The 21,228-nt window shown below is 37.9% G+C and overlaps 2 long non-coding RNA genes across 2 annotated transcripts in view; one reads left to right on the top strand and one right to left on the bottom strand.

Annotated features, from left to right (window-relative positions):
- The window catches only part of LOC148731001 (uncharacterized), a 32,139-nt gene extending 19,887 nt beyond the window's left edge, over positions 1–12,252 (bottom strand). The window contains exon 1 of the long non-coding RNA XR_016001074.1: positions 12,024–12,252. This is a non-coding gene — a long non-coding RNA (uncharacterized LOC148731001). The remainder of the gene's footprint in view (positions 1–12,023) is intronic.
- Positions 7,337–19,044, top strand: LOC148731002 (uncharacterized). Its single transcript, XR_016001065.1, has 3 exons — positions 7,337–7,630; positions 17,171–17,281; positions 18,607–19,044. It is a non-coding gene; the product is annotated as an uncharacterized LOC148731002 (long non-coding RNA).
- The last annotated feature ends 2,184 nt before the right edge of the window (positions 19,045–21,228 follow it).

Raw genomic sequence — 21,228 nt, forward strand, 5'->3', positions numbered from 1 at the left:
ATAATTCCGTTTGAATCCTTGTATGGATCCAGTTTACCAAGAGGACCTGATGGTGAGATGTCGGGGTTGAATTCTTGTTGTACAGCCTTCAGGATAACGACTTCTGCTTCATACAGTTCCTGAATTGACACAGGCTGGAAACTCCTTCCGCTTGGCAACTTCTTGATGATCTTAGAATTATTTCCTTTCTGAACTCTACTTCGTAATAGACGTGTATACCGGCGGCATATGGCGATCGCCTTCTTAGCGCGGTGCCAATCCGAAAAGTATGTTAAGCGGTCTACCATGGTCGGCCAGGATGGTGTGACAGCAGTAGCGAGAGAGACAACCTTCTTGACCTCTGGATCACCACTTAGAAGCTCAGCGTCGCCGACTGATTGGTTTAACGTAACACCCCACTCAGTCTCTGGCTTCCAAAGAAAATCTGGTCCTTGAATCCACTTCGACTGGGCGAGCTCTAATGCTCTTAGCCCTCTGGACGCTTCGTCTGCAGGGTTGGTCTTCGTATCCACATACCTCCATTGCGATATCGACGTTTTATCTTGGATTTCTTGGACTCTGTTGGCTACAAATACGTGGAAACGTCTGACGCTGTTTGCGATGTAGCCGAGGACCACTCTGCTGTCTGTCCAGAATACTTCATCCGTTATCTCGATGTCCAGCTCCCCCTTTAACTGCTCGCTGACTCGTGCCGATAGGACAGCTGCTGTGAGCTCTAGCCTCGGGACGGTTACTGCTTTCAAAGGCGTGACTCGAGCCTTTCCTTGTACGAAAGCGCAGCAAATTTTGCCATTCTCATTTACCAGTCTTAAATAACTGCACTGCCCGTAGCCCTTGAAACTCGCGTCCGAGAAGTGATGGATCTCTGCCTTAATGACTCTTCCGAAATCTATGGGCTTGTAACAGCGTGGGATAGCGAAATTTTGCAATTCTTCTAATTCGGCCTTCCATATAAACCATTTCGATCGTACATCATTGGGAACTGGATCGTCCCATCCAGCATTATTTCTGCAAAGCTCCTGTAGAATGGTCTTCCCTTCTAGTAGGACTGGAGCAACGAAACCGAGTGGGTCGGAAATCGAACTGATTGTGGAAAGGATTCCGCGTCTTGTGCAAGGTCCGTCTCTAAGGGAGATGGTGAAATTGAAAGTATCCGACTCTATACACCACTGCACTCCTAAGGCGCGTTCCATGGGTAGGGGTTCGCGACTGAAATCCAGGTCTTTGATGCCCTCTGCTCTATCGGATACTGGGATCTGCTGGATAACTTCCTTTCTGTTGGACGTGAACTTATGTAGGTTAAAGCCACCTCGTTTACACATTTCTTTGATATCCTTCACCAATTCGACTGCCACTTCCACTGATGCCACAGACTTCAATCCATCGTCCACGTAAAAGTCGCGTCGGAGAAAATCTGCTGCCGCGGAACCGACAGCTGCTTCATTGTCATCAGCTGTAGCCTTGAGGGCAAAGTTGGAGCAACCTGGTGATGATGTAGCTCCGAAGAGATGGACAGTCATTCGGTACTCTTGAGGCTCTCTAGATGTATCCCACCAGAGGAAACGCAGAAGGTCTCTGTCTTCTGGTGGTACTCTAACTTGATAAAACATCGCTTCTATGTCGCACATGAGTGCGATCGACTCTCGACGAAATCTGCAGAGAACGCCAGTCAAACTGTTCGTGAGGTCAGGTCCTTGCAAGAGTTGACTGTTGAGGGATTGTCCTTGATACTGTGCTGAGCAGTCGAAAACGACCCTGATTTTATTGGGCTTCTTAGGGTGGTACACACCATGGTGAGGAATGTACCAGATGGACTTGCGGCCTGTGTCTGTCACCTCCTGTTCTGGCACCCTTTCAGCATAACCATTGTCCATGACCTTGTTCATGAAATCCACGTAGTGTTGGCGATATGTTTCGCTGGATTCAAGTCGTTTCTTGAGGGGCTTGAGTCGGTTCCAAGCCATTGCGCGGTTGTTTGGTAACAGCAGATTTCTGTCCTTCATGGGTAGTGGTATCTCGTAATGAGCGTCTTGAAGGCTGATGCCGTGCTTAACGATCTCCAGAAACTCCAGATCTTCCTGGGAAAACTCCTTTACATGGTGGTATTGTTCGGAAAAATCTAGTTCGAACATTCTCCGGACCTCAAAGGGGTTGATGACTTCCTTCGTTTGGTTATCGACTAAAAACTTTCCATCGCGTCTCGTGTTACCAACTTCACAAGTGACGATCCTATGACAGAAAGAAGCGTCGTCTTCGTTGTCTAGAGAGGAAGGACTCACTGGACCAATAATTCCCCATCCTAGTTTAGTTCTTACCGCGTATGGGTCATTGTCGTTTCCAAGGATGACCTCTTGGGGCTTGAGGGCCTTTGGACAGTTACAACCTATCAAAAGGCCGACTTCGACGTCATGCTGTACAGGAGGTATCTCATCCTTTATCTTCGTTAGGTGTCGCCATTTACTTGCGATTTCAGGGGTCGGTATTTGGTTTCTCCTGGCTGGGATTGATTCTCTCGAGTACGCCTTCGGAAGTTTTATCACGGTTTGTCTGTCAAGCCTTTGAACAACCAGCCCCTCGACTTTCTGCGCAGGTATGCTTTCCTTACCGTGCATGGTGTTAAGCTTGAGGGACACTTCGGTTCCTTCTAGTCCAAGCTCCTTAAGAGTGGAATTTGTCACGAACGTGGAGTCGCTTCCGTCGTCGAGTAGCGCGTAGACGCTCACTTCAACGTGTGGGCGATCCCTATGGTGAACCATAACTGGCAAAATCATAGAGGTGGTGGTTTCGACGTCAGGCGAACTTGTTGAGCCACACACACTCTCGTCAACGCTCGTTGACCCGTTGCTGGGAGTAATAGAAGCAACTCCAGCGGCGATCGGGAGGTTCTTGCCTTGCGAGTCAGAATTCCCTTGTTTACTGTTTCTTGGAGGGCGCTTAGCGGTTGGAATGGAATTGTGAAGGAGAGTTGGGTGAGGTTTGCCACACTCTTCACAGGTAAGACGGAATCGACAGCTGCTGGACAGGTGACCCGATTTCAGGCAGCCAAAACAAAGCCCCTTGGTCTTCACAAATTCTCTTCTCTCCTCTACTCTTTTTTTCTTGAACTCCCGACAATTAGTGAGGGGGTGTGTCCCTTTGCATAGCGGGCACTGTTCCTGTATGATGCTGATGGCAAAGCTGTCTGCCTTGTTTCTTCCTTTGCCTCTATAATCCTTCGTAGTTTCGAGGCCCTTTCTTTCCCTTTTCAAGACGTCTGGCGAGAAGACTGGGTCGTTTGCCAAATCGGATTCTTCCTTGACGAACTGAACGAATTCGGCAAAAGAAACGTTCGAGCCGGATTTCTTTCGAGTATCGTATGCGCGACGACACCACTTAACGCCGCAATACGATGGTAATTTAGCGCTGACTTGAGTTAATGTTGATGTAGAGTCAAGTTCGACAGTAGATCCTACGATCCTTACGGCCTCGTGACAGCGAAAGAGAAAGTCGGAAAGAGCTTGTAATCCGGCACTATCTCCGTCCTTAATCTGTGGCCACTTAAGTAGTCGTGATTTGTAAGCGTCCGCCACGTGCACTGGGTTGCCAAATCGCTGATCCAAAAGTTTTCGCGCTTCGGTGTATGCGCTGTCAGAATTCACGGGTAGAAATCCCCTTACAATCTCATTTGCCCTTCCTACGGTGTACTTTTCGAGGAAGTAAAGACGATCTTTATTCGATGAGACGTTTTCTGAAATAATGGAGTCGAACGCCGTCGTAAACGCCGGGTAGTCGAAAGCATTTCCTGAGAAAACAGGCGGTTCTTTGGCTGGCAGAATGTTTCGTTTTTGCTGTTCTACTAGCAGGGAACTAAGTTCTGTTTGTTTGGTCTGCAACCATATTAATTGCCTTAATGATTCCTGAAAGGGTGTTTCGTAATAGAATGACTGAGAACTGACTGGATCAGTTTCTTGTTTAATCGCGAAATTTTCTCGTTGCTGTGCTTGCACTGGCACCATGGTGAGCAAATTATCGGGATTATCTTGAGCGTGGGTTGGCGTGACTTTTGGTTTTGTTTCTGCGGTTTCAAGTCCGTGATGGAGCGTAGAGATTGGAATAAATGAAGACACCGATGGATTTAGTGGCTCTTGTTTTATCGGAATTTCCTTTCGTTCATCGATCAGAGCCCCATTAATTGCCTTTTCTTCGGCTTCGGCGATAGCGATTTTCTTCGTTAATTGCATTCTTCTTATTTCACTGTCACGCTCTAAGAGCCTCATTTCCGTTTTCAGCCTTGCGGTTTTGGCGGCGGCCTCTAACTGAAGCGAACGACCCGTACTCGCTCTCGAGTTTGCTGACGTTTTACTGAGGGAGGTCTTCGTTCGCCTAGAATTTCCTGATTTTATCGAGCCCGCTTGTGATTGACTCGATTTCGGTGTTCCCGATTGCTGTAGCGAGTGAATTCGTTCTACAAGCTTTAATCTCATTTCGAAATAATTTCTGTCACGAATGTCGTACCAAAGATAAGAGGCCTTTCTATCTTCTTCGTTATCGATCAATTCGTCGTATGCTCCTTGAGCGTCGTTAAGGGCATCTTTTAGCTTATCTAAGCGATCTCTTTCCTTTTCGAGGGCCTTCACATTCTTGTCTTCGTCTAGCAACTTACGGACCTTTTCTATATGCGTTGAAAGAACCAAATAAGCATCTTGACGTGCCTTACCACGAATTTCCGCCCAATATGACTTCCCTTTCTCTGTTAATTTCCTTTCGCGCCCTTGTGGTTTACCGTCTTCCGTATCCGAGTTTGGGACGTGTCCAACGCCGGGTGAATCATCCCATTGTTGAGAGCTAGTTTCTGCCTTTTCGATTTGAATTTGTTGTTCCACGTTTTCAAGGGATGAACTCGACATTTGAAGATCTTTGGTTCGACAGTTTCGTAACGGTATTATTTTACTGTAGCGGCCGACACAAGCGAAGCAAAATCTCGACGACAACTATGAGTTTCGCAAATGAAGACACACTATGAAGCGAGGATATATTTTACGGACAAGCCTTGAATCGTTTTATTTAACGTAGTCGTGGTATCCAAGTACTTATCGTAAACTGAAATATGAATTTATAAGGAAGAAGCTAAGCTAAATGCGAATAGACAAACCAACATTCCAAACATTCCGATATAAAGGCAAGATGCAAAGCTAGCTAAAAACTCAAACAAACTCACAAAAAAAACTATGTATAAGCTCAAGGAAAGGAACATTAGCACTTACATAACAGTCCCGCTTGTAAGAATCGAACCAAAACGAACTTCAATATAAGTTAGGTATTCGGAAGCGAAACGGGAAATCCAAACAGACACTTACTCTAACACAGAAAACTGTAGTCTTACGGCAAACGACAACAACCAAACGATAAACAAAAAAAAACTTCAACTACTCTTCTCTAAAAATCGCACACGTCAACATTAAAAAAGGGTCCGCGTGATTTGCTTACGAGATTGCTTCGTAACCTCAAAGCACGCGCACGCGAGTCGCGCGCGCACAAGTTTGTTAACGTCTTCTTAACAGCAGGCAAAACCGTGGCAGCTGTTACATGCCTACTGTAGAAATATGTAGTGTGAAATGTTATGTTCCAGCCAAAAGCAGTATACCATTATGAAGGATTTGTAAAAAGTCAAAAAATTATTCAATCATCAACAGCTGCAACTCAAGTTAATGTAATCGGCTTTCACAGGTTTGGTTTCTTTAAATCATTTGTGGATCAAATTTGTTCAAATGGAAAAAAACTAAGAATCACAGCAACACTTGAATATGATGATCATGTTATTTTCAGAGCTAATGGAGTAACTGATCCAGAAAGATTAATTATTACAAGATTCATTCCAAAATGGTATTTAATTCAACTAGTGGACAAATGTTTTTGAAAAATTACCATACGCCAAATTCTTGGAATTATTTGAAAGAAAGACTTGTGAAAAGTATTCCCAGACAAAATGCAGATGGAAGTTTTATGACAAGCACAGCAATAAGAAAACCAAGACAAGCCATGTGTTCATTTGGGCTCTCAATACAACCAAAAATATTGGAAACCATAAGAATTTAATCCATTTGTTTTTGATACTTAAAAAGTTGGATCAAACGTGGCTGGTGCAAAGTGAAAGGTGGTGTTTTTTTATCCACAACAGAGAATGAGACAAGACAGAGAAGTGGCAAAAACATACAGAACATTGATGAGATCCAGCAAACAATTTCATGATTTTCTCAGCTGCGGCCCAACAATTAATGTTCAATCATTTGAAAAGCTTTAACGCATTCTATACTTAGATCTGACCAACCAAGAAGTTGAATTGAAAAGTGGAAGCACAAAACTTGAACTACATTATACACTGACTGCTGTAGCAGCAAATAGCTACTTTTTGTATGCTCTTGTGCTTCAAAAAGAACTATCTGTGGATAGTGTCTGGAAAAGCTGTTCTGAGAGTATAAATGAAAGTATAAAAATGTTCATTAATTGAGTATCATCCGTGTAAACATGTCATTTATTTTTCACTAACCGAGTACATGACATATCATTTATATGATAATCAGTTTTTAAAGGTTCTTTAAGTAGTCAATTAATCATAATTATATAAGATATGACTCAGTATCATCTGTATGGCATTAAATTAAGCAACAATTAAAAAAAAAAACTTGCTTGAAATGCAATAGGAAACAAATCCGCAATAACAGTCGGACTGAATGCAAGGAAACTTTCTGGTCCTGATGAACTAATGCTCCCAAAAGCACAAGTAAACAAAATAATAAAAAAAAAACAGGGAAGTAGTTCAATATGGAGGTTCGCTTTGGGTTTCTCTTGCTCAATTTGCCCAACCTCTTCTACGCAAAGTCACACCTGCTGTTGTGAATAATTATCGGAAAAGAGTGGTCATTATTTATCTCTTTCTGGCAGAACAATGAGTGGTGATATTCATATGGATTCAAAAGAAGTAAAAGACATGAGAGAATACATGTAGGTTTAGAATCATATTCCTATGTTATTAAAAATAAAAAACAGCATTGTCTTTGAAATCTAGCTATAATTCATTAGCAAGATTTAGTTTATATGAAATTTCACAAAAAACATTGAATGAATATCCTCAAATAGAAATCTACAGTGGCCTACAACTGTCACATCAAATCAAAGTCACTCACATCAAATTAAAATCACTCACATCAAATTAAGATCACTCACATCAAAATAAAGTTACTCGCATTAAATTGAAATCACTCACATCAAATAAAAATCGCTCACATCAAATACAAATCGCTCACATCAAATTCAAATCACTCACATCAAATTCAAATCGCTCACATCAAATTCAAATCGCTCACATCAAATTCAAATCGCTCACATCAAATTCAAATCGCTCACATCAAATTCAAATCGCTCACATCAAATACAAATCGTTACATCAGTTGGTCAGCGGCTAAGTCAATGAATGCTATCCCCAATGTGTACTCGGTCTTCCACTTTACTGCCATTCTGTACGATCCGTTTTGTACGATCGTTCTTTGACTCGACACTAGTTCATTGATCAGAATTCTACCAAATATGTATCGCACTAATTGTGGAGGGATCGATGTTGAAAACTGCAAATTCTGCAGAACCTGTGGCAAAGGTAAGAGAAATGTTGCACATATTTTATATTCTACATGTATATTATGGACGATCAGTGAGATCCAGTGTTGCTCAATTCGGCTCAACATCGACTTGCACGTGTGAAAGTGGGATTTTGGGAAAAGAACGATCATACAAAATGGCGGTAAACCGGAAGACCGAGTACAGATTGGGGATAACATTCATTGACTTAGCTGCTGACCAATTGATGTAACAATTTGTATTTGATGTGAGCGATTTGAATTTGATGTGAGCGATTTGAATTTGATGTGAGCGATTTGAATTTGATGTGAGCAATTTGTATTTGATGTGAGCAATTTGTATTTGATGTGAGCGATTTGAATTTGATCTCACCGATCTGTATTTGATGTGAGTGATTTCAATTTAATGTGAGTAACTTTATTTTGATGTGAGTGACCTTAATTTGATGTGAGTGATTTTAATTTGATGTGACAGTTGAATTTGATGCACACAGAAATCGATGGAAAAAAGCCTTCAACAATGCTTTCAATGCAAGGAATAAAAAGATAATTAATCAACATTTCTGATCCAACAAATTCTAAAGATGCTGAAAATAAAGCTTAATATGTAGATTCACATGTTTCAACTCACACAAGCACAAATTATTTACTTACTGGTAGGTACGTGGTGTTAAAATGAGTGGTGATATTCACTCAGAATGAATTCAAAGAGAAACCAAATAATTTTATCATGATGTACCAATTGATGTTCATGATGGTTTATTCAAATACAATGCCTCGTTAGCTACAGCCAAATTCAGCAGTAACATCAAGATGGCAAAAAAATTAAAGATCTAAGAAGCAACAGATGATGACAACCCAATCAATAAAAAGCATTCGATGAAGAAATTCAAAATTATTTCTATTTTTGTATGCAACATGATAACTCCAAGGAAACCAAATTTAATCCAATTAGTGACTCAAAAACAAAAACGTCAAACTTAAGTCATTTCACAGTTGATAATGATGGATGGCTGCAAATAACCAAAAAAGGATTATATTTTAATTATACAATTTAGTGACAACATTAATTTCTCATCTAAAATGTATCTGCAAATTAAAAAAACAACTTTCTACAATAGATAAAAAATTCACAGTAACTTATACATCAGGATGGTGAAGATTCACAGTTTCTCATGTAGAAGAACTTGATGAAAATGACGTAATAAGATTTAAAATAGTCATTTTGGAAGATGAAAATAAGGGTGGTAAGGCCATTTAAAACATGATTTCTGTTTCAGCACAAAATTCTGTAAAAGCATACTGCAATACTAATAGGGGCAGTTTAGTTGCAATTTTATACCAAGATTTTCATGCTATCATTGAAGAAAAAATATATGAAATATTACAGGCTACATTAAATAAATACAGTCAAAATACATTAAATGCAAAAACGCCATCTTATGCAACTTCTACTTTAACCCCATCTTTTGATACCAGACCAAAACACATTTTAAGTTTACCAAATTCATTTTCTGATGATCATGAAGCTAAAAGTAAAAAGTAATAATTATGCCAAAAACTTTCATAATTTACCAAACAAATAATAAATTAATAAAAAAAAACCTAGGAAGTAATTCATATATAATCAATTACGAAAATGACCATGATGGAATTTACACAAAATGATCGATTATATATATAAATTATTTAAAAAACAGGTCTGTATAAATTTTTCATTCATGATTATTTAACTGAAGATGATGACGTTAACAACAATGTAATGATTTTCACTTTCGTATTTGGAAAAGATGGCAGTTCATTGAACACTATCGCTTACAAAATATCAATTCAGCCCATGCAAAGCATACTCAGGAATCATTAACTGAACACAAACAAATTACATACCAACAACAAGATGTTTGACAACAAAAATGATTTAAAACCAATGATCCCGTTATCTATCATAAACTTCAACCATATCGATTCTGAATTAGATAAAGACACAAGAACAGAACTTGAAAACCTTTACAAGTTCTATCGTAAAAAATACTGTTTATTGAAAAGACCTTTCAAACATCTCAAACAGGTGAACTTGATTTGTGAAATAACCAGTTCTATTCTCATTGTAAGTGGGACAATTGCTGGAGCTGCTACACTCAACCCAATAGATCTCAGTTCAATCACTGGATCAGGCGTAGTATTGACAGCATACACAAAAATGAAAAATAATTATTATCCAAGAAAAATAAAATATTAATGTGCAAATTCACATTCACATCATATGAAAAAATGTTGAATGAAATGAGATCATATGCGCTTGATTCCAACTTCAACAACAAACAATTTCTGAACCAAACGAAACTACCAGTACTTGGAAACATAGTCAGATACATGACAAATATGAAAACAAATACAGAAAAAAATTCAGCACAAAAAAGAATTTATATTATCTCCTCTTTCTTCTAAAGCCTTATTCCAAAATTGCTCATATTTTTTCATCATTAATTTTTCTTCCATTTGGTTGCTTCAATATATGAGCCTTAATACCAATCAAAGAGAAAATAATGTTTATCGCAAATTTCATGTTGATCGTTCTTTTCTTTTTTCCCCTTTCATTCATCAAGAACAAAAAACACTTTTTCTATTCTGTGGATGATGTCTCTGTTGATCTGAATATTATATTCTCTTTCAATGTCAAATAATTTACTATTCTCTCAATACGATACTTTCTGTGAATTAAATACTCTTTTTCTTGAACTTGAATTTGGTAGTCAATGAATACATTCACAAGTCCGTATCCTTCAACAAAACCACATTCAACACAAACGATTCGATAACCAACACATTGTATATAAGAATTTAAGCAGCAAACCTCTTTATCTTCTCCATATTCAACAAGTATTTCCATACAAAAAAGACAAACATCTTCTCCAAAATCAACCAAACCTTCATAAATATTATCACCACATATTAATTTTTTTCAATTTCTTTTCACATCTCAGTCTTTTCAATCTTCTTTTTCAAAATCTGTCTAAAACACCACAAATAACTGCTATTTTCCAATCCAAGGTGAATAATTATCATAATAACACATACTATAAATTATTTTAACAAAATAAATTAGTTTCACATACATTTCACACACCATAACATACAACATCATCTTCAGAAACAATCTCATTATCAATCAAACACTGCTTAATCACAGCAACTTTGTTATCTTGTAATTGAATAAAACTCTTGTCATTATTATTCAAAACATTTCCACCACATTTGCATACATCCTTTTCAAAATAGATACCATTTTTTAACATCATTTAGACTCATAAAATTATTGAAATCTTCAACTGTAGTCACACATATTTTTCTATTTCTCATTATCATCATTCATATATGAGTATTTTTATCAAATTGCAGAAAATCCATCTTGCCATACAATCAGTACATACAATTTTTAACCACTTATCGTATTCAATTTGTGTTGTAAGATTTTCTAAGCATCCTTTTCCAGCTGAAGAAATCTTTTAATTATCTAGTCTCAAGTTACTCTGACCTTTATCTCTAAAATCAATTTTCTTTCCTATTGGAATCAAACCATTAAAACATTTATAAACAAATCTATAAGCAGCAGCAGCATTATTATTAGATGGATCAGATTCAACAATAGAAAGTTCTTCAGGACAATCTTTTGGGTAACACCACTGACCAACGAATATGTTTTCCTTTACCATGAATACATAATTCATGAATACAATTATTAAGTTCACAAACACTTTTATCTGGACAAGCAAAAGAATTCTTTAAAATCTGGATGCTGACGATAATTTCTTCCATTCAATTTCATAGAATCCGATTCTAAATCTTCTAAAATAATTCGGTTAACGTCAATAGGTAAATTTGGATCTCTTAGTTTTAGAATTGGTTTTAAACCTTTATCAGTAACCAAAAATTTACGACCAGTAAAAATAACTTTTTTACTTTCCATATTTTATAATATAGAACGCGATTTACCCTTGAAGTCTTTCTTTCCGTATTAGCCACCAACAAGAGTAAACCACTGTATAATTCAACAGAAACAAGCATAATTATGAAATAGCCAATGTTGAGGCCAAAGAAAAAAATTAAATTTTCGTGCCCGCAGCGTCGATCGTTGAGTTGGCGGTCAACGGAGGTATATTTGTTTGGTAGTTGGGAGTAAGGAGGGCAAAAACATGGCAACTGTGCCAGGACAACTATTTTTCATGTACTTTTGCCGCAGCGAGATGCCATTAGAACGACTGCTGTCTGTGTACTACTGTAAATAACACTATTTAAGGTAAAAAAAAAACACTTCATTTTTCCTTTGCTTTGTATCAAGGTAAGCGACCCGTCTAAGCCTTTATAGCTGGCAAAGATACACTGAAAAGCAAAAAATTAGAAACAGATCGATACCTGTATTCCTGTGCTTGGTACTTCACTCGCCGGAGTGGAGGCCCATAGCGAATTGTTTGCTCCGTCGTTTCCCTTTGCAAAGAAAGCAAAACAAATCCTGAGCCTTGCGAGAAAGAAGAAAAGCTTCTACCGCAATATCAACTTTCTTCCAGAGATTCAGCACTCGTTCGAAGCACAATTTCTTCAGAGAAACTGCTATTTGCGGAGACAGGGATGAAAAACGTCTGCGCATGCGCCAGAGACCCGAGGTAAGAAGCGCGGGCTCGGACGCGTGCTTATTTAAACTCAATAAATTTTGCGTGAAATGAACAGCCGTTACAAATGTTTAAAAACAAGGAAGCCGTTAAAAAGATAAGGTTTTAATTCTCATTTTTGAAAAGAAAATAATTTTAAAAAATTGAGAGGGAGTACAAATTCTACAAAAATTGTTCTCGCGCCGAAAAATGGTCTTTTGTGCAAAGCTTCAATACGGTTGCGAACTGGCTCAATTTGCGGCAACGTTTACAGTGTCGTGTTGGCTTTTTCTGATCACTTTTTCGTCCGTTCATGCAAAATGTTGTTTCGTCGGTAAAACAAGGAAGAGTAAAGAAGCTTTTTACGGCACTTCTAAGCCCCTGCCACTTGGTTTGGCAAGAGCCATGAACATTCCAGAAGAAACTCCAGTTTTTTGACCTCATCGTTGATATCCTGCTGGCAGAGGCGTTTATTTGTCAACTTCCCCTACGGTTTGCGTGTACCGTAGGGGATGTTAACAAATAAACGCCTCTGCCAGCAGGGTACATCGTCGAACGATCGAAATTCGAAAAGCAAGGTAGTCGCTGCTCATCGTCGTTTTCCGACCGACATTTCAATTAATTAAACTTAATTCCCGTAAGCCTTTTCGAAATTTTAGAAATAGAGGGAAGAAAGAAAGCGAAATATCAATCATAGTTCAAAACGAAATCCATTTGTTATCGCCATCTTCAGTCTTCTTCGGCACTTTGTTAAAATGTTATTTCACAGGCGTCACACCACGCCTGTGAAATAACATTTTAACAAAGTGCCGAAGGAGACTGAAGTATGGCGATAACAAATGGATTTCGTTGTGAACTATGTTGACTCAAAATCATGCATTTGGTTTTGTTTTGATTTAAATCTAGGAAAGTGGCTCTTTAGGACTGGAAAAATTACGAAAAAAAGAAGCCATTTATTTTTTAACCAAAGTTAAATATCTATCATTGCAAAACGAATTACTGTTAATTTTACATAGGTAAACTTCCACTATTTTAATTAAGCTAATAATTTGGAGAGAGGGAAGTTTTCTCTCATCAGTATCTTGCAATAGTTCCATTATTTACTGTGTTGTCAAAATAGCTTAGTTAAGTTTTCATAAAATTAAATTATTTTGGAATTTACTCTTGTGTCTGTTATTATCACCATTCAAATTCAAGACAGATACCAGTAAACCAATTGTCAATCCAAACCAGCTCAGACCAACCCATCCTTAACTCCCACCCCCCATCATATCAATCAAAATATTCAGTTCAAACTTTTTTTTAACTCAAATAAACTTTTTTTGGCTCCCTATACCTAACTTCTTCTATTCCTTTTACCACCTACTTTTAATACTAACCAACATGTTACTTATCTCCCTCATTCCTTTTCCTCTGATTATGACTATCTCATCTTATTTCATTCTAACCTTCCTTATTATTAGTATTATTATAATTAAATTTTTGTACTGCCTTAAAGTGGCTGCAAATTGAATATAAAAATAATGAATAAATAAATTTGTCAAAAAAATCTTTAAAAAAAAACCAACAAACAAACAAGAAAAAGGGATCTTTCCAATGTTCTAGGGAATAAAGCTTTCTTTATGGAGTCTTTTGCAATGAAAATCTTTCATTTTCCTTTTTTTCTTTTCTTGTGTATCTTTTTGTCTTTTTATTTTGTGTTTCTTCATTTTCATTTCATTTCCGGTGTAATTATATTAAGTTAAGAAAAATTTGACCCACTATCTGCAGATCAAAGGAATACCTTGTAGATATATAAGAAAATGAAATAAAAGCGTGGAAGTGTGGACCTTCAATGGTAGTACCCAATTGAACTACTGATAGTTTTTCTTTTAATGCTGCCTAATGACTGACATAACTGCCTCGCAGTTTGTAGGTCCCTCAGTGCAAATTCTCTATTGAACAACTAACCTTCTATTTTCATCATTTCACACTTTAAACACTTGCCACCATCTCGCTTCTTTTCCCCTAATTAACCTACTATTTTTGTGGAGATTTGGGAACCCTTTCATTTGGGATTCCATACTTTTACATAATCAATCAATCAATCAATCAATTAAGGTTATTGACTATACGTGCGGCATGGTTACCCTGATTGCCCAAGCCAGAGGCTAATGTATGAAACATAGGAGAGCAACCCACCCATCCCACCTCAGGGGAGGACATCCACCACACAGTAATCTCGTGCGTGGGAAATTCATGTCTCCTACCTCTGACCCTGCAGGAGACGGGGCGTATGGTTTATTTGTCGTTATCCCAGAAGACTGGAATGTCTATCCATTTCTTGATATTTTAGAAAGGTAGCAAATTCTCCTCAGTTATTTTTAAGACCATGAGTATTGGTCTGGCTGGGGCTCGAACCCTCGACCTCCCGCACAACACAATTCAGCACTCTAACTATGTAATGCCACAAAGGTTGCTAGATAAATCTATTGCATTTTTTTGAAAAAGGTTTTTCTTTCTTAAAAAATTAAAACAAAAAAAACAGTCAATATCCAACCACATCAACATGGCAATGTCACTTTCTGGTTCTTTCTGAGCTATTTTACAGTCAAAAGTTATTGGCAGAACAGGAAGCAACTCATGTACACTTATTGCCCTTTTGTTTAGCAAATTGTTTTATTCATCCAATTTGGATATTTCTGTAATAAGAAGTCCACTGAGTCAGGCGTGGGTGTACCAGATAATAATTGTTCGAGGAATCTTACTAGGCAACAGGATCTATGACTCAATCACACAAAACTCCTCAATCCTTTGGTGCGCTACAACCTCTGCAAGGCCCTAGAGCACTGATCAGTATCATGGACCATATATTGGTCCTGAACTCCCTGTCAGCATTAATCCTGAAGCAATTCCGGCTTCAGTTTTCAGTTGAGTTCCAACACCATTGTACTTGCAGTAAATGGTTTGAACCCGGGGGTAACATGTGAAGATGTAGTCTGATCGTCCAGGTGAGTGCAGTCCTGAGAAGGACTGTTGTCGGTGGCAGTGACTGACGTTTCGACAACCTGTGCGGAAGTCATCATCAGAGTCAAGTGAATGGTTGTTGTCAGTAGAATGTTCTTATTCCAGTTCGTGTGAAATGATCGGTTGGTTTTGCCGTGATGTTATTGGCTGTAAGACTCAAGTGACGTAAGTCGGTCGTGATTGGTCTGTTTCGGTCTGTCGGTAAAGCTAGGTTGTTCTTTCTCGGTCGTTTGTAATGTTTATGTCGTGAATGAGTCGTTTGTATGGGGCGGGTAGTTGTTGACATCTGTTTAGGGGAGTCTGTTCTAAGTTAGTAAACCAGCTTTCCAGAGTCAGTCGTTGAAAATAGTCAGTGCTGTAGGTTAGGCATTGCGCAGAGTCCCAGTCAATGTTGTGGTTGGTAAGTCGATAGTGTTCAGCAATGTGATTGCTGACATCACCTTTCCTCGTCGCCCGTCTGTGTTCAGTCAGTCTTGTTGTGAAGTTTCTGCCAGTCTCACCGATGTAGGAGGCTTGGCAGTCGGAACAATTGATCTTATAAATCGTTCCCTGTCTGTTCCTCGGTTCGTCTTTGTCTTTAACGTTGGTTAGTAACTGACTTACCAACCAAATTCTAAACGCGATTTCAAAAGAAAATCATGCATTGAAGGTAAAACCAGACTTCCTGACTCGAAGGTCAAGTACATCTTAAACCGGCAAACAAAAAAGTAAGTAAATAAATAAACAAAACACCGGCACTTTCTTTTCAAACTTCGCATGTATTTCGCATGTATTTCCACATTAAACTTCAAACAATCCATCAGGCTATTAATCGTTGTAGGTAGCCTCTTAGGTGAAAATTTCAAAATATATACGGAAAACCCGTATTCAGTTATTTCTTTCTTCGAAGGTCTGTTAATACTCACATTGCGAACCTTTCGCCGGTATATTATTCTTTTAACATTGTGCGTTGAAGGGTAAGTTTTCGGCCCCTTCCGAGGTGTGGAGATGTACGCAATCGATTTTATCGACACTCCGGCTTCTTACGCACAGCCACCATGTTAGATTCATAGGAAGCATAGCTGACGCCGCGCGGATTCGTCGTGACCGGAATTGTTAGTAATGGTGGGAAAATAAATTCTAAAGTCTTCCAGTTGCCATTAGCACGACTATTGTTGCAATAACATTGAAATTTTTGCTATGTCAGGTCAAGGGAAAAAAGCGTAAATCAATCAAGTAGAATGCAATTGGAAAAAATAGAGCGAAGTGAAGAAAAAATAAAAAGAAGAATAACGGATCTCTTGCATCGTATATAATGGATTGAGATGAAATAAAACAAACCATATTTAGTTGAAATGTTAACTTCAGGCTTCCTTATTGGCAAACTTTACCAATCTTTCAAACGGGTAAACTTTCTGTGAAGCTTCAGATTCATAGCTTAACACGATAATTACTAGTTCGTAGAATGATTGGGGGGGGGGGGGGGAAGAGGGTTCAAGCTGAAAGTTGCATTATGATCCAACCACCAAGTTTTGACTTGACAAGTAAGGAACCTGTTTAATCAGGAGCCATTTCTTCGAGCGTTCAACTGACCTTTGTTTTGTCACGATGATTTCAATAGAAAAATCTATTTTTAGTTTGAATTACCGCGGTATGGGATTCCCCGGCCGGCCACGTAAGCTCTTCGACCAATCACGATTAGCTAGTAGTTAAATTCTAACTATTTCCCTGGATAAGATAGTCTGAAATAAACCGTTCCGTGAAAATGCTTTTACATTGGCTCAGTGTGGGAGTTAAACGCTCCAAGTAATGGGTCTCTGGTTTAATTCATTTGGATTGTTTCCGGTTATGTGAGTGCTCTCCATTTTCTTCGATGCACAGGCTCAATATTCTTGTCTTTGAATCGATGTTATTTGCATTATTGTACAGGAAAGTGTGAGAACTATGAGTTCACCTGTGCAAATGGAAAGTGTCTTAATAAATGGAGTCGTTGTGACGACGGAGACGACTGTGGTGATAACTCAGATGAACAGCAGTGCCGTAAGTTTGTTTTGTTACTATGATCACTGTTGTCTTATATTATAGTCTTCCTTTCCTCGGATTGATGGCTCACTTTCATTTAATTCGGGCTGTGATAACCATGTCGGGATGCAAACAAATACTGGGAGCCGTCTCTTCGTCTTTTTCTCTCCTTTCTTTCTCTACTCTCTCTCTCCCTTTCTGTTTTTCTCTTCTTTCTTCCTTTCTTTCTCACCTTCTTTCTTTCTTCCTTTCTTTCTTTCTTTCCTCCTTTCTTTATTTAGTTGTTAAATAATAATAATTATGTACTGAATATGGACCAAATAGAGAAAATGAAGGCTGTCCCTGTAGTTATATCTACTGACTACATAGGATGATTTTCTCAGTTCAGCTGCCATTTGAGTCGATGTTATTGTATCTGTTTGTCTTAATTTGCAAAAGCCAGGAGTAGAGCAAATCTTAGCTACTAAATCCATATATTGAATCTGAGATTATTTTCTTTCTTTTATCATTTTCGAATCATTCACGTGGAAATGATAGCTCGGCGTAAGTGTTCTTTTTTTATCTTTATACATTTATCTGCTTTGTGCGTTCGCTTATTTAATCATTTCCTTATATTCCATTTCATTTATACTTTTCTTTAGCTATTTCAGTACAATGTTAATCACACTTTGTCAAAGAAAAGCCTTACAGCTAGTTACTTGGGGCATTTACTTGTATGGGCGTGGAATCTGTTTCAAACCTTTTTTTCTTTCAAAACAGATTTTGGACCGTCCCAAGTATACCAAACATTCACCTGAATTAATTCCAAATGTTTTCCTCATGTCATTTAGCGTTGAAATCAAGTATTAAAAATGAGTGAGATTTGACGTCTTTCACACTGCTTGGAATTTAGTACTAAACTCAGGGGAGTATAAAAAGTGCATGTACCACGTCAAGAGAATATAAACTCTTTTGACAACGTTGAATGAATGTAGGGAAAAAAAAAAGAAGAAAACCGAGTGTGTCTCCTCCTCTTAAAATGAAAAGCATTCAAATACATTTGATTAATTTTCTGACATTGCATAGGAAATAACTTTATACTTTCCCCAGTTTTCAATGCTCCTTTTTTTTAACATGTACGTCCGTGTAATCACCGGTGAATGCCATTTAATGAATTATATTACATTGTATAGGAAATAACTCAATAATTTCCCTTCTGTTCTATGCCTTTTTGTTTTTTTTTGGTTTCCTTCTTTTTTTTAACATGATGATGCACGATCGTGTAATTAACGGTGAATTTCACTTTTCTTTCGTTCTTTCCTATGTTTTTTTTTTTTTTATGTACTGCGCCTTGGAAATATCAGGAAGTAAGTGCTACTTAACTTTCTTAATGAAAATGTTACTACACATATCACATGACCAAACAGCTGCTGACCACCCCTAGTCTGTATGCTTTCTACCAGCCGAACGCCGATAGAGACAAAAGGAAAGATCAAGAGATGCTGCACTTCATTAAGAAATCAAGATCTGTGTATCGGCTCGGAAAACAAGTCATGCTTCAAGATTGTACAATGAATCCAATACTTTGCTGAATAATTTTGCTTTACCTTCCCTTCAGGACTCCTTTAATTTCGCTTTTGCTTTGTTTTGAATAGCGAATTATAGTTTGAATTAGGTAAGGAGACTAGGATTCATTTATTGGTTCAGTCATTTTTTTTTTATCTAGTCTCCCTAACTTTATTGTTGTTCTGTATTTCTCTACTCATGTGCCGCACTGGTGAAATAAACTAGCCTGTGAGTGACTTGATTAGACTACTAAAGTTAATAATTTACCTGTTTATATTTGTTTCTGCTCCACTTTCAATAATCATCCCTAAATACCGCAACCGTGCATGAGAAGATGAGGGTGAGAGTTTGACTTTTTAATACCATTCGTTGTAAGAGAAAAATAAACGACTTATCTCGAAAACAGTTTGTGAAAAAAAAGAAAAAAACTAAGTTAGAATGCCATAATTATAAATTATAGTTGAACTGAACATTATGTTACAATGCTTGCTTTTCTATCGTTTTCTCTGCTGTCCATATCGCCCACGATGGATCAAATACATGTAATTGCATCAGGCGGTAAGTGAAGGCTTAAAACTAAATATTGTAACGAAGATAATACGTATCTTTATGTATCTTTCATTTACCGTATCGAAAACAAAGTAAACAGGGCCGTGACATTTGCTTAAATAGAAGTCAAGTGACGGAAGATCTTATGCTCAATACAAAGATACAAAAAATAATAATAATAGGGGAAGAATTTTCATAAGTGACACACGTACTGTACACTTATTGAATAAGCAATGTGTTAGGGTCTATTGGCTAGTCCGGCATTTAAACAAAGTTTTGCCTTTCTCTAACAAAACTCGTTCTGGGCCATCTTCAATTTATCTGAATCAGTTTATATAAATATGTATTTTTCTAAACAGTGTCAAGGGGGCCGAAAGCTAATGGTGGAGGGACATTTCTTGAACTAATAAAATTAACCCTCTTACAGAGAATCTTCGAGGCCCACCCCTTGCGTAAAACAGCGGTTTGGGTTAAACCTGTTGTACATAGCCGGCCCTATGCATGTGACTAAATCCCAATGGGAACTTAAAAGTATTTCTTTGACCATCAGTCATGACAAAACAAAAGAGGTCTTCCTACACGGTGTTGACTTGTTTTTTCATGAATGCGTCATGTTCGTGAGGTTTTTGTTTGTTCTTGATGATTAGGAATATGACAAGGAAATTGCCATGTGTGTTCTCGATGTTTTCGTCCTTTTATTCTGACTCGCAATACTTATTTTTCTGCTGTTTGCAAAATGTTGAAGAAATTCCCCCAAAATTTACTACGGCAGTAATTTCCACGTGGAAGGACTAGTACTCCTATCCTCCTCAACTCGATATAGCCATTGGAGAGAGACTGGGGCTAAGTTATCTAAGCTAGTTCGCTAATCCAAACTGAATCTGATGCTTCTTACTATTCAGTTCTTGAGCAACGAGAGTGATAAAATGCAACCCATGGATAAGATACAGCAGATTGTCTCGAAATTACTTTAGCGAGGTTAATGTCTGCTCTGTTTCATACGAAATTGATATATCTAATGAGGCGTTTTGCTGTGTAGTATCGCTGAGTATTTTTAAGAATTGTGCCGTATCTTGACGAGCCCGTTGGGCGAGTCAAAATACAAATAACGAGCAAGAAATCCTCAGCGATACTACACAACAAAACGTTTAATAAGTTACTTATTATCCCAAACGCCAAATTGTAATTTATGTGCGGGCAAATTTTGAGGACATTTCTTTACGGGAATGCGTGACAGAAATAGTACGAAATTCGTACTTTGTCGTGTTGCTGTTTCTGTTTTGTTCTACAAAATGACGAAATCTCATCGTCGTCTAACTGCTTTTCTGCGTTCGATATATCCAATAAACTTGGATCAATATTCGCCAGTCATTCCGACTCTTCCTCGCCAGAAAAATGACTTCAATTCTCCGCCAGTTTTTGTAACTCCAATTCATCGCTTGTGCGATGCGAGAAAACCTGTGTAACCGGTTCTCTGTAGTACAAAAACCGCGTGATATTTGTACCCGTCGTAGGCGTTATTTGTACTCTACGGAGTGTAGTTGGATAATAAAATAGGGTAAACAGTGACAAACCTGATAGAAGAAAAATATTTCCCTGATTTAAAAAGTTCGAACCATGAAGGATATTTATTACAATGAAATGAATTGCAAAACATTATGGCATGTTAACTTAGAGGAGTCTCTAAGTAACATTCATCTCATTTTATCTATTTGCGTCATAATGATACAATAATCAGCGGGCGCTGTCGACCTTGATACACTTATTGTATTAGCTCACTTTAGCAATGATTTCATCAATAATTGGAAACAAGAGATTCTTACTATTTTCCATAAGTTCAATTCTGATAATTTTGGAATTAAAAGTACGAA

The sequence above is a fragment of the Stylophora pistillata genome, chromosome 5 (genome assembly GCF_964205215.1).
Source record: "Stylophora pistillata chromosome 5, jaStyPist1.2, whole genome shotgun sequence".
In the NCBI taxonomy this organism is placed as follows: Eukaryota; Metazoa; Cnidaria; class Anthozoa; order Scleractinia; family Pocilloporidae; genus Stylophora; species Stylophora pistillata.